This window comes from Lissotriton vulgaris, chromosome 8, assembly GCF_964263255.1.
Source record: "Lissotriton vulgaris chromosome 8, aLisVul1.2, whole genome shotgun sequence".
Classification (NCBI taxonomy): Eukaryota; Metazoa; Chordata; class Amphibia; order Caudata; family Salamandridae; genus Lissotriton; species Lissotriton vulgaris.
This window is the reverse complement of record NC_141696.1, coordinates 926,669,610-926,692,802: the sequence shown is the minus strand read 5'-3', so window position 1 is coordinate 926,692,802 and position 23,193 is coordinate 926,669,610.

The window sequence follows — 23,193 nt, the reverse complement described above, 5'->3', positions numbered from 1 at the left end:
GATGTAGTAGGAAACTTTTTAGTGTTGCCGCTGATCTGCAATCACAATGGAGTTTGTCTGTCACTTCGCGTGCTGCGGACTGCTGCCTGCCAGACCTAGGCAAACCTTTTTAGTAGTTTGTTTAGTGAGTTACATAACTTTCGAAGTCGACGGTCCGCAAATCAAGCAATACTAATATCATAGTAGACCACATGAGATAGGTCAACATATCCAGTGGAATAGTTGTCTATTTGCTATTTCGCCAAAATATTTTGTTATTGTTCTTTTGTAATGTTTGATTTGGTTGACCACAATCATCCATGTTTTCGGGTCTTTCTTTCTTTCATGTTGTACATCAGCTCCCCCCAGGGACAAGAGGACATTGGAGAAAGCTGCTGCTGCTGAACAAGGCCAGGATCGGTCAAGCGAGGGCTCCATTGCTGGACCCGGTAAGTTTTAATTGTAACATAGAGTACCTATTTTTTCCTAGCGTTCCTCATTTGATTTTTTCTATATCTTATTAGTCTGTCTGTGTAGCTAACTAAGATTGCACATTTGGCAAAAGGTGTTAAACGAAACTCCCATTCTAATCAGCAATGGCTCTCTATGGGGAACATCCTTTATGACGCAGATTTTACTCCGCAGTACCCTTATAACGCGTCTTTTACAACTTGTCCTGTAGCGCTGGAGGGCGATACAGGACAAGGAATAATTTAATTTACTATCCAACACCTTCCCTACTGTATGTAGGCTGGTGTTGGAATAGTAAATTAAAGAATTCCTAAGTCTGCACCCCTCCAATGCAAGTCGTGGTAACGACTTGCGTTGTAAAAAACGCATCGTAAAGGTATGCGTGGTAAAACCATGCGTCGTAACATCGTACATCCCTCTCTATGTACTGAGTGCAGTCCTCTGGGATTGTCCATAATGTCTTTTCAAGTCTTCTAAATGTTTATGCTTTGACAATTACCAACAATAAAAAGGTGATAGACCACCAAGAAAGAATAGGATACTACTTTATTTTTGGTTTGGATAGGAGGACAATCCGTACTACTACTGTTGCAGGGACAAATCTGCACAAACAGAACTATGGACACTAAATAGTGCATTGTTTATCAATTATAATAGGCGCAGGTAGACTTTCCACATACCTCAGTGATGTCAGTCTTTGAAGAACCCCCAATCTCCTTACTGACTAGATAGTGTGGCAGAGTCATTTAGCTCCCGAATTCATCGATGATTGATCTCCAATGATGATTATCCAACGCAGGACAAGAGTACGGAGTCAGAGTCCAGAAGTGTCAGAGGCACGGACTCATGCTTGCAAATTGCAAAACCTTTTGCTCATTCACTCTTGACCAAAAACCACAGAATCTATTTAAGTTTTAAAGCTTTATTAAAAGTAAAAATATTTATTAAAATCAAGCTTGTCATAAAACATAAACAGTTGATTAAAAATGGAAAAGTGCTTATAGTGATTTATTTCACACATTTATTGTGGGCGAGCCGAGCCCTCACCTGGTTTGAACTTTAATTTCTCTTTTTGGTGCTGAATCGTTGGTCCCTCTGTCCTAGTGGTGATGATGATGATTTGTTCTTAGAAGTGAAGCTTCTGTCTGTTATGAGAAAAATGGTACGTGATAAAAAGCAAGCATTCATCAGTTCTGCCAAAAAGTGCAGCAAGACAACACCCTTCCCTGGAAAAAGGGACATTTTTACTTTAGAGTAGACAGTCACAAATTATTAGATTGGTTTCTGTATTCACATTTCTTCATTCCTAGACAAAATACTAGTGAGTGGTGTATGTCTATGAAATCTAACATTCTTAAATGTACTTTGTAGGTGAAACATCTGGTGCTGGGCCCAGCGCGGAGGTGGAGGAGGAAAGCTATGGGGAGGAGGCGGTGCAAGTGCCGGACCAAACTGCTCTGCGGGTTGCCACGGTAGTGGCGGGCAGTGGTAAGCTCTTATATTCCTTACTCATTGAGATTGCAGACTGTATAGTGTGCTCCCCGTGAGAAAACGTAAGGTTTGTCCAGATGAGAGACATGAAGAAGAATGATTGACATATAGTTTGAATGGATGGATGCCTGGATCATGGTACTATCTGACTCTTAGATAGCATATGTTTATCTAGAGAGAGTAGACGGTCACTGGATGAACTAAGTGTTACTTTGAAGAGTATGTAACACCGCATCCGCACGTCCGTCCCAGTGTAGGAAAGGCAAGGAAAAGAAGTTGTAATTTTGTCAGAATACTACCATGAATAGTAGCAGTAGTTTGTATTGCAAGCACAGCATATATTCGGCTATTACAATGGCCACTCACTCACTACCTCTGTTTATAAGTTTAGTAGAACTCGGTCATTCATGTGTGGATGTATCACTGTTCACTCAATAAAAACCAAAGCACCTAAAGTCATCCCATATGTAAGCAAATACATACTCACTCCTCTCGCGCTATGTCCCCACAAGAAACTTACGCTCTGCGGGACTCTGCCAACTAGCTGTTCCCCGCATCAAATCTGTCAGATGGGGAGCCAGAGCCTTTTCCGTCGTCGCTCCTCAATTGTGGAACTCCCTCCCCATGGAGATTAAAACTCTCCCTTCCATTGACTCTTTTAAGAAAGCCCTAAAAACTTTTCTCTTTAAGAAGGCCTACTCATGATTAATTATCACTAGGTAAGGTCTTAAGTTGCTGTATTTAATCTAGGCGCCTTGACGCCCACTGGGCTAAGTTTGCGCGATACAAGATTCCCCTCATTCATTCATTCATTCATGTGCAGTGATAGATAATCAGATTATTTATCTTCTTCATTTTCCTTTTCTAGTATTCATTGGCACTGTAGGGAGAAAGTTAAACTAATTAAGCAGTAGCCCTTGTGACAGAGTATTCTCAGTGCCACCCATAATAGAAAAGTAAGAGCATCACCACCTGCATGTACTGGACTGGTACAGTAACGCAAGGCTGTCTCACTCATCATGGCGGGCGTCTGTTTTTCAAGGGGGCAAGTTGACTGCGCTGGCATTATGACGGCTTGCAGAAGTTAACGTACCAATTTTGCTAAACAAGAGAGAAGAAGAATAATAAGAATGGGGTACTGTCATAGTTGACTCTAATGGAGTGAGTCCATAGTGCTCGTAGAATTGAATCCCATAACTCCCACTAATGTTAGAGCAAGGATGAAGAAGTGGGAGGTTAGATAGATACTGGCCACAATAGTTATGTACTGCGCTTGCAAGTTGCTAAATTCTACTGTGACACAACTTTCTGCTGAATCATTTTGTGTTAATCTTAAAGAGCATTGGTTACAGACTATGTCTTTCTTTCTTCATATAGATGCTCCTTCCAAACCAACACGGAAGGATCTGGCTAAAAGGGCCCGGCAACGGAGGCTGGAGGCCACTGACGCGCAATATCGGCGGCTGGTGGCCCAGGAGGAGGAGGACACGCAGACTAGTACATCAACAACATCCACGGCGACACCTGCATCCTCCTCCGCGCTCCCTGGGTCAGCCAGTCAGCGCAGCAGGTCTTCAGCGGGACAGAGCCGGGGTACCGCAGCCACCCGCCACCGCCGAGCAGCAAAGAAATCAGCTGCCCCCCACAGCAGTTTAAAAAAAAGGATGCACCGCCTTTCCCTGAAGGTTTCCTACCTCGAGCAGGAGCTCCTCAACACCAAAACCTTGCTCGAGACCCTCTGCAAGGAGCATGCCGGCCTGACCCAAAAAATCAACAGCAGCCAGAAGTAGGAGGAGACTGTCCCTTGCCCCTTTTTTAAACACTTCTGGGGGGTGGGAATTGGGAGTTGGGTTTTCTACTTTTTTGGACTTCGCTTTCAGGGACATTCATTGGGGTTCGTGAGGGGGGTTGGGTTGGGTCTTGCTGGAGATTAGTTATGTTAGGGATATATAAATATACTTTAAACTTTATCTTAGCATACGTGTTTTTTACTGCTTTTGAGGCTGGTGGGTGGGGGTTTAACAGTCCAGAAACTTAAGTGGCATCTTGATTCAAGTTGTGTAAGTCCTAATGGCCCAGAAGGTTTTCAAAACTAAGTGCCTCTCACAGAGTAAGTGAATTCAATAGTCCTAGGACCGTCTCTCCGAGTCCTAATACTCCATTATACTACCTCTCCCAAAACACTTATCTTACCTGTAATTTGTGTTTGGAAATAGGGCTAGGCACAGGGCTGGCTGCACTCGAAATTGCGATTAAGGTTGGCAATCCTGGGTGGATGAAATGTCATCATTGCGGGTGGTACTTGTGGTGTTACACAGTGGCAGTTGCAGCATCTGAAAAAAAAGAAAATGAAACCTTGTTTGTCCTTACCGTAGCATTAGAACGGTACGATAGAGAATATAGCTGGTGCCAGTACACTAGAACAGTGCCACAATGTAGCCTAACAAATGGTAAAGTATTGAAAGTATAACTAGTTCTTGCATTGAATTTCATTGACATTGGCTACTACTACAAGAAATAGTACCGAAGGCGAAGGACACAGCAGTGTAATAATTTGCCACGTCTAGGAGGAGGATGTTCTTGATGACCAATCAATTTGATGGCGCACATGAAAATCTGCTTTCATTTGCCAATAGTGACTGAGTGTCAAGCTCAGTAAGAATAGAATATATCCTCGGATTCCTTCACCAGCCTGTTGCTATGACCTTATCCTCCCCAGCAAGTGTGTGGAATTATTGCTGTCATTTAGTCACACATCAATCAAAACCACACAGCCCGGGGGAAGAGGGTTAGGGTTTGGAAAATGGATGGGAATGGGGGATTTTGGGAAAGTTTTGTTGAGAGAAGAAAAAAAAAGCACAGCATGGGCGGTACAAAGCTAACCATAAATCTTTCAAGTGACATAAAGGAAGTTCATGCACTACTGCATGCATGGTTACTGAAAAGTAAGTAGTAATTTCGACAACTGTGAATGAAAGAATGAGACAGTACAGGGCTGCAGTAATAATTATGCGTTTTCACTTGCCTATCTCTGCACTCAGAGAAACACTTCTTACATTAAATTAGGTTTAGAAAATAGCACAAGTAAAACCTATAGAATGGCTGTAGGGATGAATTTAGAAGCAGAGATCAAAGAAATGCAGAGTCACACTTATAGAAGTTCACAGCAATAACATTACTTAAAAGACAATTAGAAAAGAACGGATACTGTATCTGTATGTTGTTGTAGTTGTCCTGTTGAATTTGGTAAGTTGCATGCATCAAACCATTCCTCTTATTAGCGGGACTCCTCCATTCCAGCTGATGCTCCGTCCATCAATGTTGGTGACCAGAAGACACCCTGTCCACTGCCTGCCTGGCGGATGCTGAATTGCGGCTTGCTAATGTGAAGCCTGACTTCATCCTTTTTTTCCCATTGCACAGACTGAAACCCGGCCTGTAATTATTGATGGAAAAACAGGAAGTGATATTAGAACACCACTGACAAATAAATGTAAGGTATGTACGCTGTGTAGTGCAAAAAGTCACACTTTGAGTTTCCTAATAGACAGTACAATATTTTTGAAAGTGCGTACTCTGTCTGAGTCTCCCTTTGAAGGATAAATAAGTATGGGCGAATTAATTTAGCGGATCTTTCCCCTCAAGCTAGGTGTACTGTAAACTGTGTTTTAGAACAAAATTAGACCTTCCCAGCAGTGCTCCCAGACTCTTACTAAACCCAGTTGCAAAAATATAGAAGACCCCCAATCAGATCTCAAAAAACAAGGCCTAGTAGAAAAATGGTGACAAAACGTACTTTGAAAGTAAAGTAGGCCCAAATCCCCCCTTACCCACCGTGGATTGTATTCAGACCCCTTGCAAGCAAGCAAAAGTATCCATACCCAGCATTGCTCCAAGACTCGCAACCCCCCCCCCACAAACAGCCCCCTGCCCAAACACATGCAATACAATACTGCTAACCCTAACAAGCCTTAAGTTAAGAATAGTGGCAAACACTTTCTTTAACTAGGCCAAATCCCCCCATTCCCACCATGGATTTTCTTCAAATCACTTGCAACCAAAATTACACATTCCCACGAGTGCTCTAAGAACACAGAACTCAGTATCAAAAATCTAGAACACCCCGAAACACATGCAATCCTGGTGCTAGTGCTAACCCTAATGAGCCCTAAGTTAATGTGCCAAAACGCTTTTCAGCATGGATTTTCTCCAAATCACTTTTATCCGGTATTAGACCTTCCCAGCAATGCCCTAAGACCTGCCAACCCACCCACAAAAAAGCAGAACACCCCCATACAGGCAAAAAGCAAAAAAGGAAAATCTCATACTTAGAATATTTTCGGCCTTCTTTCAATTCTGTCCAAACGCGCTGTGCAGCTAGGCCCTAACTCCTCTTTTCCACCATGGATTTCCTGAAAAACAAATGCAATCAACATTAGACTGTGCAAGCAGTGCTCCCAGACCCCAAAACCCACCCACAACAACCTAAAAGCCCGCCAAACAGCAACCCAAAGACAGGCAAGTGATCAAAAGCGCAAAATCTTTTTCTGATCCGATTTACTCCAAACCACTTTTATCCGGTATTAGACCTTCCCAGCAATGCCCCAAGACCCGCCAACCTACCCGCAAAAAAGCACAACACCCCCAAACAGGCAAAAAGCAAAAATGGAAAATTTCATACTTACAATATTTTTCGGCCTTCTGTCCAAACGCACTGTGCAGCTAGGTCATAACTCCACTTTTCCACCATGGATGTCCTGGAAAACTATTGCAATCAACATTAGACTGTGCCAGCAGTGCTCCCAGACCCCAAAACTCACCCCCAAACACCAGGAACCCACCCAAACAGGTCCCTGAAAACACGATAGTGAGCAAAAAGGCAAAAACCTTTTCCTCATGGATTTTCTCCAACCCACTTTTATCCGGTATTATCCTTCCCAGCAATGGCCCCAGAGCCGTCAACCCAGATGAAAACTAGTAGAAGACCCCCAAACAGCCAAAAAGCAAAACTACAAAAATGGGGACATAGTAATTTTCAGGCAAATTTCCAAAATCACGACAAGCGCGCTCTGCAGCTAGGCCCTAACTCCCCTTTGCCACCATGGATTTGCTACAAACCACTTGCAATCAAAAGTATTTATACCCAGTGTTGCTCCAAGGCCCCGAAACCCACCCACAACCACCAGGAAGCCCCCCAAACAGGCCCCCAAAAACATGATAGTGAGCAAAAAGGCAAAAACATTTTCCTCATGGATTTTCTCCAAACCACTTTTATCCGGTATTAGGCCTTCCCAGCAATGCCCCAAGACCCGCCAACCCCCCCACAATGGAATGGAACCTGCACCCCCCCACCCCACCCACCCCTAGCACCTTGAGACCCTTACGGGTGAGTAGTCGCGCTTTAACAAACTCCTGATTGATTGATTGATTGAATAAGCAAATAAGGGAAGACAGTTCTGCTGATGAGCTTGTTTTTGTGATTGGGTGATTACATTTTTTTTTATAATGACCTTGCAAAACAAAGAAAGACAGACACACAGGAATAAAAGTGAATAAGGACGAAAAAGAAAGTTATTTATTCATTGGCTCATTTTCAGGGCTTGGTGTCAGGGAAGAAGAGTTCGTCCTCATACTCTGCGAATTCAGGCGGGAGTAGGTCACATAACAGAGAAGAACTTCCCTCATCTAAGTTGGTGTCCTCCTAGTCTTCTTCCTGCGTGTATTCTCGTATTTTTTAATCTGGTGGTATGAGGTGCTGATTCATCTTGATCATTGTTAATCTCCCCACATTTTTGGGCGAGAGGCGGGTCCTTTTGCAAGTTACAATGCCACCAGCAGCACTGAAAACACGTTCAGAAGACACGGTTGCGAGTGGGCAAGACAAGTAATTTATAGCCAGGTTGGAGATCTCTGGCCACAATTCTTTTTTCCCATGCCAATACGCCAGTGGGTCATCATGAACATAGACCTCTGTTGAGTCATTCAGATAGTCCTGCACCATCGACTCAAGGTTCTCCACGGTTCCTCCACTTTGCTTTCTTTTTGCTGGGACCTTATTAGAAGCAAACCCAAGCTGAGTTAGCCAATCCTCTTCTTCACACAATGTTACTGTTGTGTCTGGTGCAGATGATCCGGTTGCTGGTGTCTTTAACGGCTGAGAGGGAAAATCACTCACTTCTGCCACAGCCACAGGTGCAGAAGTGTATTCATTTGACTCCGGATGGCCTGCTGATGCTGATGTACTGCCTTTTCCTTCAATTTCCTGCCGTTCTCTGTCAAACCTCATGGCTGACATGGCTAGCCAACGTTTGTACTTTGAAACTTCTGCATCACCAAAAGGAAAGAATACTTTTCCTGCCAGTGCCTTTTTGTAGCGTGGATCCAGAATAGTAGCACAAATGTAATGCTGTTCTGTGTGGATCTTTTGAAGACGTTCATCGCAAAGTAGGCGCTCTAATAATTTCTCCGCCAAATCAAAAGCTTCTTGCTTTTCTTCATCTTTTTGAAACATAGAAGACACCGCCTTCAGTTGGTGCTCTAGCATGTGCAACAATGGGATAGCTTTTCCCAAATTACAGTCCTCCCTGCTGACTGCACGTGTGAAGACCTCAAAAGGACGAAGTATGTCTGTCAGGCTTTGAACTAGCTTCCATTGCTCTGCATGTATCCTCAGGTCCTTCATAGCTGTACCCTGTCTAAAGAAATACTGATCAACTACCGCACACTGCTCATACAGACGCTCAAGCATGTAGAAGGTTGAGTTTCAACGTGTTGCCACCTCCTGGATGAGTGCTTTCACTGGCAGTTTATGTTGATGTAGCAGGCCCCTCAGATGCTTCCGGACCTTAAAAGAATGGCTGTAATGTGTGCACATTCTTCAGCAGGTGGTCAGTAACTCGCACACTGGACTTTCTTCACTCAAAAAATTTTTAACAACCAGGTTTATACAGTGCGTTAAACGCGGCACTCTGAAATAGTTACCAATATCCATGGCCTTAACTACATTGGCGCCATTATCCATGGAAACATAACCAATCTTGCGTTTTCTTGGGGACAGCCATTGAAAGACCTTTGTGTTAAACTCCTGCAAAATGTTTTCTCCTGTATGACTTGTCTCCATGCCAAACATGGCTAGTGTTGCATGTTTCTGAGCAGCTTTAAAAACGTTGTCCGGGTCAACACCTGCCCTTAGCTTTGCTGTAACTCCTGAAAAAGAGATCCAGTGTGCAGTGGTGCACATGTAATCAGTGGCTGCGCAACTGGTCCACATGTCTGTTGTCAGATGTATAGTGTGAACAGCACTCTTCTGCAAAGCTGCCCCAATCACCTCCAGCACATCTTCATGTAGTGCTGGAACTGCAACTCTGGCAAAATAGAACTGGCTAGGAACCTTCCATTTAGGGCAGAGCGTTGCCACTAATTCAAGAAAACCAACCCCTTCCACAAAAGAAAAAGGGAGAAGGTCCAGCGCTAGCATTTTAGCCAGCTTAGTGTTATACAGACGCGCAGTTGGGTGGTTGCGTTCAAATGGCGCATCTGAAAACAACATGCTTCTAATGATGGGCTGGACCATGATTTTACGGGATGATAATGATGATGACTTCTTCGACCCAGTTACGCTCGGTGATGATGAACTTTTTCGCATTGGTGTCTCACTCTCTCCCACATTCTTAGTGTGACTCACAGGGGGTGTGCTGCTGACAGGGGTACTGGGTGTAAGTGAAATGTTTGAGGCTTCTTCCTCCTCGTCATCATCAGATGAAACATCAACGGATAAAGTTTGATGACTTGCAATTCGGGCTTCCTTGATCTCCTTTAGGTGCGCATGCCATTTGACAGTGTGCTGTCTCTCAAGATGACTTCTCTGGCCTCCGGTACCATAGTTGGTACCAAGCTTAACACGACTTACAAATGGTACAAATGGGTATGTTTTCCCTTGCTGTGCAAACACTAAAGAAGTCCCAAACTGCGGACTTCAAATGTTTGTGGGGGTCGGAGGAGGTGATACTGGTCATGCTGCTAATGCCAGATGAAGTGGAGGATGTGTGTTGCTGAACTTTACTACATTGTGCACTTGCAGCACCACTAATTGAGGAAATGGAGGTCGAGGTGGATGGAGGTCCCTTCTGGCAAGAAAATATGGAAGCGGTAGGTGGTGGTGTACTAGTTAACTGCAATGGTGGTGGTCCCATTGCCTCCTCGTCGACAACGTCACGCTCAGCAGCTTTTCGGGCTAGGGTAAAAGTTTTTGTTTTCTGCATGCCCACTGAGCCTGTAGTGACGTTTATGATGACTGCGTCGTCGTCGTGAGAGTCTTCATCAGCAGGAGTAGTATACGCTACTTCTTGTTCAGCGTCATCATCACACCCCATAAGTATGAGAGTTTCGGGGACCATCCTTTTACGCTTAGCTACCTTTGTCAGATCATGGTGTGCCTCACTCTCAGACGGCTGTGGTGGTTCCTAATTTAGATCCATATCATCAGAAGGAAGGGGGCTAGAAGAAGATGTAGACACCATCCTTGATCTTTTACTTGCTAGGGATCTGGAAGACAATGAATGATCAGGAGGAGTGGCTTCCTCAAATGATACCTCGGCTTGAATGTCTATTTCCTGATGTGCCCCTACTTCGGGAGGAACAACTATTGTGGGCACTTGTGCCGCTCCATGCACCTCTGCTTGCGCATCTCCTTGTGCTGCCTCTCCTTCCACATGTACTTGGGCTTGTACTTGCACATGTGGTTGTTGTTGCGGTTGTGGTTGTTGAACACTCGTCAGATGAGTTACAACAACCTGTGTTGATTGAAGGATGCTGGTACTTTCTTGCGATGAGCCAACATCACTGGTCGATGGTGATTGAACAACTAGACTGGCTGCCTCTAAAGCACTAAAGGGCTTGGACTTAAGTTGACGTGGTGGTGGTGGCACTGAGCCCAATGAAGCAGGGGTGCTGCTCCCAGCTTGGTCCCCAGCAGATCCTGCTGCTGCTGCAGGCATACTTTTTTTTTTAATCCCCAAAGATGTGGCGGGCGGCACACCAGTCTCCTTGGTAAGTGGCGCCACTTGCTTCTTCTGCTCCTTACTGGGAACTTTCTTGCTAGAGGAGCTACGGGAACTTTTTTTGGGGCCATCTTCTTCAGATGTCAGAACAGCAGGCCGCAGTTGCACGAGTTGCAGAGTTGTCTTGTCTGTGGCCACATGTGACGTCGCGTGATGTTATGCTGCACACACCGCTGCAGGCATTCTTCCTGGCACTGGTGGTTCTCTTGTGCACCTAAAAGCATTGGAAGACAGAGGAACACCAGTTACACACCCCGAAAAGTCAAAAAACACACAAAAATCAGCACAATCCCATGACATCCATGCCCTCTATGATGTTTACATGAAAGACAGAGACCCCACAGAAAGACTCAGTCCATGCACCACTAAGTACCCCTGGGCAAAAGGCCCCAACAACAGCCCAAACATCGAAAAACACACAAAAATCACCACAATCCAATGCCATCCATGCCCTCAATCATGTTCAAATTCAAGACACCCCACAGAAAGAATAGGCCCATGCACCACTGAGTACCCCTGGGCATAATGGATGAAAGCATGGCAGACTGGGTGAAGGCCTATGGCACAACAAAGCACACTGCCTGGGTTCAAAATGGCCCCTAGACCCCCACCACATGGCCAGGCCCTGCCTGTACCAGTCCTCAAAATGGCCCCCACCTACATGGACAGGCCCCATCACCACCCCAAAAAGTCGAAAAACACACAAAAATCCCCACAATCCAATGCCATACATGTCCTCAATCATGTTCAAATTCAAGACACCGCACAGAAAGACTAGGACCATGCACCAATGAGTACTCCTGGGCATAATGGATGAAAGCATGGCAGACTGGGTGCAGGCCTATGGCACAACAAAGCACACTGCCTGGCTTCAAAATGGCCCCTAGACCCCCACCACATGACCAGACCCTGCCTGTACCAGTCCTCAAAATGGCCCCCACCCACATGGACAGGTCCCATCACCACCCCCAAAAATCGAAAAACACGCACAAATCACCACAATCCAATGCCATCCATGCCCTCAATCATGTTCAAATTCAAGACACCCCACAGAAAGACTAGGCTCATGTACCACTGAGTACCCCTGGGCAAAAGGCCCCAACAACAGCCCAAAAATCCAGAAACACAGAAAAATCACCACAGTCCAATGCCATCCATGCCCTCAATCATGTTCAAATTCAAGACACCCCACAGAAAGAATAGGCCCATGCACCACTGAGTACCCCTGGGCATGATGGATGAAAGCAGGGCAGACTGGGTGCAGGCCTATAGCACAACAAAGCACACTGCCTGGCTTCAAAATGGCCCCTAGACCCCCACCACATGGCCAGGTCCTGCCTGTACCAGTCCTCAAAATGGCCCCCACCCACATGGACAGGCCCTATCATTACCCCAAAAAGTTGCAAAACACACAAAAAACACCACAATCCAATGTCATCCATGCCCTCAATCATGTTCAAATTCAAGACACCCCACAGAAAGCCTAGGCCCATGCACCACTGAGTACTCCTGGGCATAATGGATAAAAGCATGGCAGACTTGGTACAGGCCTATGGCACAACAAAGCACACTGCCTGGCTTCAAAATGGTCCCTAGACCCCCACCACATGGCCAGGCCCTGCCTGTACCAGTACTCAAATTGGCCCCCACCCACATGGACAGGCCCCATCACCACCCCAAAAAGTCGAAAAACACACAAAAATCACCACAATCCAATGCCAATAATGCCCTCAATCATGTTCAAATTCAAGACACCCCACAGAAAGACTAGGCCCATGCACCACTGAGTACCCCTGGGAAAAAGGCCCCAACAACAGCCCAAAAGTCAAAAACACACAAAATCACCACTATCCAATGCATCCATGCCCTTAATCATGTTCAAATTCAAGACACCCCACAGAAAGACTAGGCTCATGCACCACTGAGTACCCCTGGGCATAATGGATGAAAGCATGGCAGACTGGGTGCAGGCCTATGGCACAACAAAGCACACTGCCTGGCTTCAAAATGACCCCTAGACCCCCACCACATGGCCAGGCCCTGCCTGTACCAGTCCTCAAAATCCTCCCACCCACATGGACAGGTCCCATCACCACCCCAAAAAGTCGAAAAACACACAAAAATCACCACAATTCAATGCCAATAATGCCCTCAATCATGTTCAAATTCAAGACACCCCACAGAAAGACTAGGCCCATGCACCACTGAGTACCCCTGGGCAAAAGGCCCCAACAACAGCCCAAAAGTCAAAAACACACAAAATCACCACTATCCAATGCATCCATGCCCTCAATCATGTTCAAATTCAAGACACCCCACAGAAAGACTAGGCCCATGCACCACTGAGTACCCCTGGGCAAAAGGCCCCAACAACAGCCCAAAAAGTCGAAAAACACACAAAAATCACCACAATCCAATGCCATCCATGCCCTCAATCATGTTCAAATTCAAGATACCCCACAGAAAGACTAGGCCCATGCACCACTGAGTACCCCTGGGCATAATGGATGAAAGCATGGCAGACTGGGTGCAGGCCTACGGCACAACAAAGCACACTGCCTGTCTTCAAAATGGCCCTTAGACCCCCACCACATGGCCAGGCCCTGCCTGTACCAGTCCTCAAAATGGCCCCCACCCACATGGACAGGCCCCATCACCACCCCAAAAAGTCGAAAACACACACAAAAATCACCACAATCCAATGTCATCCATGCCCTCAATCATGTTCAAATTCGAGACACCCCACAGAAAGACTAGGCCCATGGACCACTGAGTACCCCTGGGCAAAAGGCCCCAACAACAGCCCCAAAATCAAAAAACACACAAAAATCATCACAATCCAATGCCATCCATGCCCTCCATGATGTTTACATTAAAGAGACCCCACAGAAAGATTCAGTCCATCCACCACTGAGTACCCCTGGGAAAAAGGCCCCAACAACAGCCCAAAAATCGAAAAACACACAAAATCACCACAATCCAATGCCACCCATGCCCTCCATGATGTTTACATTAAAGAGACCCCACAGAAAGACTCAGTCCATGCACCACTGAGTACCCCTGGGCAAAAGGCCCCAACAACAGCCCAAAAATCGAAAATTCCAAAATTGTAGTTGCAGCAACTGTAATGCCCTTAACAAACATACTTGTGAAATTTCTAATCCAAAAGTGATCCAAAGGAAGTCAAAAAGGCCTCAAATCCAAATTGCCAGCAGCATCCACAAAAAGTAATCCTTCCAGGTCAAGATCCAAATGAAAGTGACCAGCACATGAAGAAAGCACTGGGAGAAGCCTGCTGGACAGGAACAGGAGTTCTGAGACTGTGGGGTACTTCCTTCCCCCCCCCCACAAAAAATGGACTCCTTGCAAAATAAAGTGCAGGCAAATGTCAACCTGAGGAGTTATTCTGATAAAAATCATCATTTTCCAAAGGTTTATGCTGCTTGCTGGTGGATTTCTTGTGCAGAATTGCAAATTTTGCAATTTCGCGAGTGCGAGATTGTTGCTGCCCGCCGCATCTACGTGATCGCAATTGCGAACTCTCGCGATGAGTTTTGTGCATGGTGGAAAGCCGCGATGACGTATTTGCGGTCGCCAAACACCCGCGGGATCCCACAGCAAGATCCAAAATGGCGCAGCACACGCAAAATATGGAAAAAAACAACTCTGCAAACGTTGAATGACGGTAAGTGAGCGCCGCAATATTGTATCACCAAGCAAAAAAATCAGCTGCGTGCAAATTTGCGAAATTTCGGCACATTCGCAAGAGTTCTCGGATTGGGAATTTGCCGAAAATCCGCAAATTCCGCGAGCGGAACGGATTTTACGCCCATGCTTACTCAAAACTCGCCCTTTGAAAATGATGAAACATAACAGCATGTTGATTGAATTTTTGCATTTCTGTTTACATAATAACATCTTTCTGTTCCAGAAACATTACTACAGGCAAAGGAGAGGGACGCCGATGGGCACCTGCTTCGCCTCCAGCTACGCAAACTTGTTCGTTGGCTGGTGGGAGAATCAGGTGGCCTGGGCCGATGACAACCAGAAATGGGTCTCGTCAATAATCGGGTGGTACCGGTATATTGACGACCTATTTATCTTTTGGAAAGGTTCTAAAACCGAGGCAGAAAAATACATCCAATGTCTAAACAAAAATGCTGTTAATCTACACCTGAGTGGCACGATAAGTAATCAGGAGGTGGATTTCTTGTATCTAAAAGTATTCATTAAAGACGGCCAAATTTGTACCTCCCTTTTCAGGAAGGCCACTGTCGGTAATTCAACCTTAGAAGCGAGTAGCTGTCATACAGTACCCCTGAAGAACAGCATACCATACAGGGAGCTGTTACGCTTAAAAAGAAACTGCACATTAGATGAGGATTTTGAAAAGGCTTCACAAGAATCAATAGGAAGGATTAAATCTAGGGGATATTCAGCTGACACACTACAAAAAGCATATGATAAAGCCTCGCATATCCCGAGATCCAGTTTATTGAAAGATTCGATCAGGAAAAGGGAAAATGAGGACAAAACTCCACGCTTTATCACAACATTTTCCAGAGATTCACAAGCGATTCATCAATTCCTGGGCAGACATTGGAGTATTTTGAAAACAGATGGTATAATTTGCAAAGATCTGTCTTCCTACCCTAAAATAACATACAGAAGGAAGAGATCTTTAAAAGATACTATAGTACATAGTCATTTTGACTCCATTCTAAGATCACCACGATAAGGGAACCTTACAGGGCTTTCCCTTGTCATAACTGCAAAGCCTATAAGAGCAGTACGAAAGTAACCTCTTATGAAATACCAGAAACAGGCAGAGTAAGAAAAATCAATACATTTCTTACATGCACAAGTCCATTCTGTGTATATTGTTTAGAATGCCCCGGCAAACTACATTAAGTAGGCAGTTCAAATCATCCAGTAAGGAAAAGAATTCTGGAACATGCAAGAGCATTCCAACACAATGACCCCAGTTACCCTGTTGCGAGACACTTTGCTTTAAAGCACAACAGTGACCGCAATCTTTTAAAATGTTTCTGCTTCGATCAAGTCCCCTTGAAAGACCGGGGAAAAAACAGGGAGCTACTAATGAGGAGAATGGAGTCGAGATTTATCATAGATCTCCGTACCAAAAGTCCACATGGGTTGAACATTGGGGAGGAGTTGGCCGTGCACTTAGGCCAATAGACTAGCAGTTAAGTTTTTTATCTCTTTCTTTAGTGGACCTCATCCCATAGCCTATAATGATTGACAATTATATGATATTGCCTTCCTTGCAAGATGTTGACATCTGAATATGATAGATATGTGTAATTCAATCTCATCATATATTTAAGGACCACTAGCATAATCATGTTTGGTTAAATAGCCCATCCAGGGCTTGATAATAATAACAAAAAACGTTTTTGTTTGTCCAAAATGGCCAGAACTAATTGAAGTTTTAGGTAACTTCAAGATGGCAACTGTGAAACTTAAAAACAGTCCGTCCTTTGTGTTAATGAATCAGATGATGTAATTCAATTTGATCAGTTGATGAAATGAAGCAATGTGGATACATTTATTAATGTATTACCAGCACAATCATGTTTGGTTAAAAAGCTCATCCAGGGCTTAATAACATTTTTTTCGTTTGTCCAAATTGGCCAGAATGAATCGAAGTTTTAGGTAACTTCAAGATGGCCACCGCGAAACTTACAATTAGTCTCTCCTTTGTGTCAATTAACTAGAGGATGTGACGTCAACAAGTAACTTTATTTAAAAATGTAAGCTGACATTGTGTGAGTAACGGATCACTGGTCCTGCTTAAACCTTGGGTTCACATGTCAAGGACCTGGTATCTCCCAAACATATATGACTCTCATTCACGTGTATATTGATAGTGATAGTCTCTCTTTTGCGGTATATACTGTGTCCCCGCTTTTCTACACGTGCGTGCGTAATCATTGAGTCATTTTTTGTCTTGTGCACCCTCCACCAGGAGGTTTGCCTATTGGCGCCCCCCTTTTTTCCAAGAGAATATGCAAGGAATACCATTCCACCCATTCAATCCCCAGTTCCAAGGTTGGCCAAATCCATATTTCCAAGTACCCATGAATCATCAAATGCCACCACAAGGGGCCCAAAACTATCAACAGAGCCGTCCTTTTTTAGGGAATGGCCAGAACAATCGAAGGTCCAGACAAAAAGGAGTGACCTGGTCCGACCAAACACGACAGGTCCAAACCAGGAGCGTTACCAAAGCCAACACAGGACAAGGTCCGACAACCTAATAGTCAACTTAACAGGATTAGAACTAACAGAGAACCAGACCAGTGTCCTGAACAAAGGATTAGGGTATGTGCCAACCCCGAAAACAGACATCTTCAAAACGAAATGTGAACTCGCCAACTTTTGCCGCACACTAAAACTGAAAGCTTTTTTCAAAGGAGAACAACAATCCCAAGAAGGAGATACGACTCTAGGAAGAAAATCTACCTTTTGCCCGCTTAACTCACAAATTCCCATTGAAATAAGCACATTTGAACAGGCCATTATGAAGGAAGTTGAAGAATTGAATCATCAACCTCAAAGGACTTTCCAGAACCTAACAAAAGCAGAAAAAATTGCTCTGACAGAATTAAAAGACAATCATGACATAGTCATAAAGCCTGCGGACAAAGGCGGAGGTATTGTCTTACTTACAACAGAAGGATATGATAGACAATGCATGGACTTACTAGCAGACACTAAATTCTACCAAGTGATTACAACCGACCCAACAGCACGCCTACAAAGAACAATATCGCTGATGATTGAAGAAGCAGAATGCAACAATTGGATATCAAAAAAAGAGGCGGACTATTTAGTAACAAAAGCACCAGTCACGCCATACTTTTATTCTCTGCCCAAGACGCACAAAGACAAGATGCCACCACCAGGAAGACCAATTGTCTCGGGGATCAATTCTATTCTAGAGCCACTATCACAATTTGCGGACCAGTACTTGAGGCCACTGGTCCAAACCACTCCTACTTACCTAAAAGACACACGAGACTTGATCAATATGTTACAAAACTTCGAGTACTCGGAGAGCAGTATGCTCCTAGTAGGATTGGACGTCGAAAGTCTCTACACAGGCCTTCCACAACAGAAAACTTTAGAGACTCTCGAAACCATATTGTTCAATATTGACTAGCCCCACCGGACCCCAAGACATTTTGTATTAGAATGTTGTAGATTGGCCCTTATGGAAAAAAATTTCCAATACAAAAACACCCTCTACCTCCAGCAACATGGAACATCTATGGGCAGCACCTTTGCGCTTAGCGTAGCGGGTCTGTACGTGAGCACCTTTGAACAGACCTACGTACACAACGCACACAACCCCTTCTTTCGTCATATACTCTTTTGGAAGAGATATATTGACGACATTTTCCTAATCTGGAGAGGGGACCATACGTCACTAACAGATTTCCATAGGTGGCTGAACAATCAGGATGAATGCCTTAAGTTCACATTCACATCCAATGCACAGAGTCTTGACTTCTTGGACATCACCATTTTTGCCAAGGAAAACAGCTTACAAACAAGAACGTTTTTCAAGTCCACTGCAAAAAACAGTCTACTATCCTTCAATAGTTTTCACCCCCGCCCGTTAAGAGAAAACCTTCCGTACAGCCAGTTTTTATGGCTAAGAAGAAATTGCAGCTCCATAAAAGACTACAAAGCTCAAGCAACAGACCTCTGTGAAAAACTAACAGCCAGACACTACCCAAAAAGGATAATCAACTCCTGTGCGAAACGAGCCAGAAACCAACCGAGGGAATCCCTCCTCGAAAGTCACCCAAAACAGACTGAAGACAGGACTACGTGTGTAACAACCTATAGCCCAATAACAAATCAGGTGAAGAAAATAATCAATCGCAGCTGGAAGATTATAACATCAAACACCCTGACTTGGCCAAAACCAAGATTTGCGAATAAAAGGAGTACCAATATCAAGGATCTACTGGTCCATACCAGACCTCCACCGAGAAAAAAGAAACAACAACCAGGCTTATGGAACAATCCTCCAATTACTGGACACTACCCTTGTGGTTCCTGCGTAGTCTGTGCCACCACAAAACCAACAAAAGAATTGCAATTACTTCCAAACTTGTTATGGAAATTGAAAAAACACACCAACTGCAATACTAGTCACGTGGTGTATATGATTACATGCCCTTGCAATATGAGATATATTGGGATGACATGCCGAAAAGCGAAACAAAGACTCGGTGAAAACAGGAGTAATATTAACTGTCAGAAAAGTACAACAAAGATGTCATCACACTATAAAGAAAAACAACACACTGCCAATGACCTCCATTGGGTGATCCTGGAAAGCCTTGAGACAATCGACAGAAACGCGGAAAACATACTGTTCGAGAAGGAACAACGTTGGGTCCATAGCTTAAAAACAGATACCCTAGGCCTGAACGACTCTGTTTCATGGTTATCTCTCAACAGATGATCTGAGACTTCAACTCCAGACAATCCGCCTTAAATAAGGTACCCCAACGGCCTATTATCTCTGTTCATCTTTAGTGATCACCAAATATGCACTATACTAGTGATCCCAAAAACCAAGCCCATCACTGTAGTTCAAAACGACCCACAAAATAAAACCTCTGCATTCTCTCTAAAGCGCAACAATTTCTGCGCCCACTCTAGCCCCCCTCTCATTAGATCAGACAATTGAAAACAAAATAACAATGTTTTCTTTATATACACAAATAACCCCATTTCGTCATTTATGAATTGCTTACTAATACCGATTTGCACTCCCCCTTTTTAATTACTAATAGAATGGTGAGTGTAATCTAAAAGAAACCTTCTACACTACATGTTGAAGTATTTCTTTCATTTCTACCGCCATGGAGTAAAAATCGACCCGGAACCGCATCACGCTGTAGTTCCGGGTGAGGACAGGCAGAGTCAGCACATGCTGCCAAGACCGAGTAAGAAGGCACTAAGGTATTGGGTAAACCTAGGTGCATTCAACATACGGAAAACCGTAAGTAAAAAAGCGCACTCGATAACTCCTCCTTTTTAATACCTCTTTAGTAAGGCCTCTCTCGATCAGCCCAAATCCCCGAGGGAGCAATTTCCAAAAAAAGACAAGGTACGCTTTTTTAAGAGCGCGCGCAGCGTATTGAGCACGAATGCAGCTACGTTAAACTAGCGACTCGTGGAAAACCTCTTTGGCACTATAAGCATGCTCATATTCCTAAAAACCACACACTCGGAATATTCGGAATGTCTGCAGTGCCTCTAGATAAAAACACAAAACGACCGCACTGTTTAGCATATTCCACTATAGATCACGCACAGTGATATTGTCAGAACTATGGGCATCTCACTACAGTATTATTGTCAGAACTATGGGCACCTTAGTATAAGTCGAACCGAAGCATGAGAATGGAAGAGTTGACGCCCGAAATGAGTATGACGGGAAGTATTGCCATTTTCTAGTTCCTTACAAAAAACTAAGGTACTATTGTACATAATTATGTGTTTCTCCATACCCTATCTCCCTGTTTGTCGTTGTCTGTGTGCGTGTTTTCTATTTTTGCAGGTACAATGAAACCTTAAAGTCACGAAGAATCAGGTCAATAACCCTTTATTCTTCTCACAGTTTTACCACCATTCACTAACCCCCATTGGTCCTGACGAAAGCCTATAGATCTGTTGACTACCAAAGGCTGAAACATGTTGACCTCTTTTTAACAATATTCTATATAATGCACTAGAATCCCTTACCAATTCGCAAAGTGCATCCGTAATTTTTAGTTTTAGTCCGAACCCAGACCTATTAAATTGTTTTTTTGTCTGGCCGTCCGGATTTTTAATAATCACACCACTACCCCCCACTTTCCACGATCACTACTGCCTTAAACCTTAAGGCAAACCTCCTGGTGGAGGGTGCACAAGACAAAAAATGACTCAATGATTACGCACGCACGTGTAGAAAAGCGGGGACACAGTATATACCGCAAAAGAGAGACTATCACTATCAATATACACGTGTATGAGAGTCATATATGTTTGGGAGATACCAGGTCCTTGACTTGTGAACCCAAGGTTTAAGCAGGACCAGTGATCCTTTCCCCCTTCTGATTATGAAAGTTACCTATGGAGACTGAAAGGATTCTCACTCTGCCTCCCCCATCCCCATGATTATACATTGTGTGAGTAACAGCAGACAAAGGCGCTATGCCGAAACGCGTCCTGTATTTGATTTAAATAAATCGAATGAATTGGTGTAATTCGAATCACTGAGTGCCGTCCATTCTTTTACCCGGAGTGAAAGAAGTTGTGAGTAGAATATATATATATATATATATATATATATATATATATGAAACAATCCTCAGCTACCTCTCGCCCGGAGCTCAAAATGCTGGAGACCGCTGCGCAGGAAGAAGGAAGGAGACCTCAGGTGCAGTGAGCAATCTTTTCTTTATTGTACCTTCGAGAAAGCGGCACACAGCAAATATATATGAAACAATCTCAGCTTTCTCTCGCCTGGAGCCCAGTCCTGGATACCGTCGGCGCAGAAGAAGAGAGGAGACCCAAATGCAGGTGAGCAGTGTTTTTATTCAATAAGGAAAACGGCACACCTCAGCATAACGTTTCGGCCTTCACAGAGGCCTTGGTCACATGACGCATGCAAAGGAGGAGGCAACATTTAAAGTGCAAATGCTGTTCAAACTGTAAAGCCATTGGTGGAATATGCTGACATGTAAGGTGCTCTCAATATTAGACACAGACAACATTTTGGCGTTTGCTGCTACTTACATTCCGGGATAATCCCATTATGTAGTTTGTAATTGACATTTTCGCAATGTGCAAGATATCAATAAAGTGCAAGTGCAAAGTGCTATCAACATAATGCATAAAAAGTCTCTCATCTCGGGATAATCCCTTAAAAGATTTGGAGAAAGTGCAAACTCGGCAATGTGTATAACGTCAGAAAAGTGCAAAAAGTGTCATGTAAACAATTGGGGTTTCAATAAATAACAATCATATTTATAATCAACAACACAGTGTAAAAATCAAAGTGTAAAATATATATATACATACATTAATAGTTGATATATATACACTAACTATACACTATATACACTGGATTAGAAATCAGGTAATCCGTACACTTTGATGCATAAATGCATTAGCTAGTCCCTGAGATCGCAGCATCCTGACTCAAATATAAACATTGCACAAGCCCGCAGTTTGTCTGTGTCCTAAGGGGAATGAAGAAGAGAGGAGATATCCTTTTTCTGAAACGTCCAAGAATATCGCAGCCTCTCTTCTCACTCACCCATGTTGAGATATGCACCTATTATTTAACAATCACAAATTGGCATTTGACGTGATAGTGAATAGTGTGAATAAGTGCGCTGGGGATGCCGAGACGTGGGTCCCAGGCACTCCACACCACTTGGAGTCAAGCTAGCCGGGCTGATGAGAGGTGTTACCTCGAAACCGGTCCGGTCCTCGGATGCTTGATTCCGTTCTGGGAAGGACATGGCTTTTGTAGTTCGGACTGGACTGTTCCCATGGGGCAACAGGGTCAGAGCTGATTTGCATATCGCCATTGTCTAACCCAGGGTGGTGTGGAGTGCAAAAAAACGATGGATTTGGGCCCAGATCTTTTGACTGGGGGAGTGTGTGACATTGATCCACATTCGGTCCATCACTTGTTGTTTTTGCAGTTGCCGCCCTAAGTGCGCTGGGGATGCCCAGACGTGGGTCCCAGGCACTCCACACCACTTGGAGTCAAGCTAGCCGGGCTGATGAGAGGTGTTACCTCGAAACCGGTCCGGTCCTCGGATGCTTGATTCCGTTCTGGGAAGGACATGGCTTTTGTAGTTCGGACTGGACTGTTCCCATGGGGCAACAGGGTCAGAGCTGATTTGCATATCGCCATTGTCTAACCCAGGGTGGTGTGGAGTGCAAAAAAACGATGGATTTGGGCCCAGATCTTTTGACTGGGGGAGTGTGTGACATTGATCCACATTCGGTCCATCACTTGTTGTTTTTGCAGTTGACGCCCTAAGTGCGCTGGGGATGCCCAGACGTGGGTCCCAGGCACTCCACACCACTTGGAGTCAAGCTAGCCGGGCTGATGAGAGGTGTTACCTCGAAACCGGTCCGGTCC